Source organism: Electrophorus electricus, unplaced genomic scaffold (genome assembly GCF_041902795.1).
Source record: "Electrophorus electricus isolate QZ-2024a unplaced genomic scaffold, ASM4190279v1 Scaffold312, whole genome shotgun sequence".
Lineage (NCBI taxonomy): Eukaryota > Metazoa > Chordata > Actinopteri > Gymnotiformes > Gymnotidae > Electrophorus > Electrophorus electricus.
The window spans coordinates 22,501-25,000 of NW_027658597.1; the positions used below are offsets into that span (position 1 = coordinate 22,501).

Genomic DNA, 2,500 nt, shown 5'->3' on the forward strand with positions numbered 1-2,500 from the left:
ACACACACACACACACACACACACACATAGAGCCAATTAGACAACTGTAAGCACTGTAACCGCTTCTCAACCAACCAGTGTAAACACTGTAACTGTTGACATGCAAGCGATGTACAGGGCAGAGGGAGACACACAGCACACTCTCGCCCTTAATGGCTTTAAAAACTGCTCTTAGACTCCAGGGGCGCTCTCTCTCTCTCTCTCTCTCGCTCTCTCTCTCGATGGAGAGCAGGTGACAGGAAGAGAGTAACGTGAGGACACAGGTGCTGAGATTCGGAGGACACACATCCCATCAGCGTGATACCTTCTCCATTCCTTCCAGAAACGACAGCAGGCACCAAAATAAAGTTCCATCTCTGCAGACACATGTGAATCATCACAGCACTTGGAGAGAGTGTAGCCCACAGTGGAGAGAGAGCGAGAGAGAGAGGGAGAGAGTGTAGCCCACAGTGGAGAGAGAGAGAGAGTGAGAGAGAGAGTGTAGCCCACAGGTATGGAACAGTCAGGAAGAGAGAGGGAGAGAGATGGACAAATGGAAAGAGAGATGGTGAGGGTGACAGAGAGAGAGAAAAAGACGGAGAGAAAGATGGATGAAAAGAGGATGAGAGAAAGAGATGGCAAAAGAGAGCAAGAAAGAGACAGAAAAATAGAGAGAAGTATGAACTTCAAAGACACAATGGGCTCTGATTTTATGGATTCTTGCCTTCTCCTGTGCAAGTAGAGAAATGAGGCATAATCCCACAGCACAGACACATGTGGGCGTGGCAGAAATGAGGCATAATCCCTCAGTACAGACACATGTGGGCGTGGCAGAAATGAGGCATACTCCCACAGCACAGACACATGTGGGCGTGGCATAAATGAGGCATAATCCCTCAGTACAGACACATGTGGGCGTGGCAGAAATGAGGCATACTCCCACAGCACAGACACATGTGGGTGTGGCAGAAATGAAGCATAATCCCTCAATACAGACACATGTGGGTGTGACAGAAATGAGGCATAATCCCACAGCACAGACACATGTGGGCGTGGCAGAAATGTTGCTCCTTCTTCTCGTGACCAGTGCAGATGCACTAATCCATCACAGAGTGGCACAGTTATAAAAGGAGGTGTGGTTAAATTGATCACATGATCATCAGATGTGATTAGTATTCAGTGGATTATCTCCTCTCATTCCCTTTCAGTGTTGAGTGTGCAGTGCAGTGACAATGTTGACATGGCAGCAAATGTGCACAAATGACAGCACAAACAAAAATTCCCAGATGAGGAAACACTCATACAAGTAAGAGTCAGCATGCCAAAATAAAAGACACTAAAAACAGATTTCCCTGGTTCTCTATATAATTATGTTATCCAAGGTTATATGTATAGCTATTAATAATGCCAACAATTATTATAGTTGGTCACTATGATGAGAATAAAATTAATATTTACATTATTGTGATATCACTATTTAAATTATAGAATGTTCTATAATATGATAATATATAATAATAGTCACAATAAAACTGTTTCTCCTTATGTAAAATAAATGAAGTTACTGTGTTTAGTGAGTGTTCGGGAGATTATTTTCAGTGTGGTGATGTTCATGTGAGACACTGAGCATGTCTTTATACTATTATGCCTGCTTGTCGTGAGGAAAATACCGTGATGCGCTTGTGTTTGTGCTAAGAACAGGTCTGAGGAGATGGTGGTGTAAACTCTGGTTTAAGATACCACAGCACATAATGAAGGTAAATGGATCTGTTTGCTTGGCATAATTCACTTTAAACATCTGTGTGGCTCAGTCACTGCAGGGCTCGACATGGCACTCACACCAGCTGTGTCGTGAACGTCTGTGCCGCTAGTGTTGGACAAACAATGCGGTAATGCCAAGGTGACACTGAGCTAACATTCAGTTAACAAATGCTAATGTTTAGATAACTGTGGACTAATGTGAGGCTGATTGACTGAAGTTGTCCTGATTTGGAGCTAATACTGGACCAATGTTGGGCTAATACTGGACTAATGTTTAGCTAATAGTGGACCAATGTTGGGCTAATACTGGACTAATGTTTAGCTAATACTGGACCAATGTTGGGCCCATACTGGACTAATGTTTAGCTAATAGTGGACCAATGTTGGGCCCATACTGGACTAATGTTTAGCTAATAGTGGACCAATGTTGGGCCCATACTGGACTAATGTTTAGCTAATAGTGGACCAATGTTGGGTTAATACTGGACTAATGTTTAGCTAATAGTGGACCAATGTTGGGTTAATACTGGACTAATGTTTAGCTAATAGTGGACCAATGTTGGGCTAATACTGGACTAATGTTTAGCTAATAGTGGAGTAATGTTGGGCTAATACTGGACTAATGTTTAGCTAATAGTGGACCAATGTTGGGCTAATACTGGACTAATGTTTAGCTAATAGTGGACTAATGTTGGGCTAATACTGGACTAATGTTTAGATAATAGTGGACCAATGTTGGGCCCATACTGGACTAATGTTT

At 42.7% G+C, this 2,500-nt stretch overlaps 1 protein-coding gene across 4 annotated transcripts in view; it reads right to left on the reverse strand.

Annotated features, from left to right (window-relative positions):
• LOC145655675 (receptor-type tyrosine-protein phosphatase F-like) overlaps positions 1-2,500 on the reverse strand; it is a 29,184-nt gene that overhangs the window by 21,491 nt on the left and 5,193 nt on the right. The gene's annotated exons all lie outside the window — the stretch shown is intronic.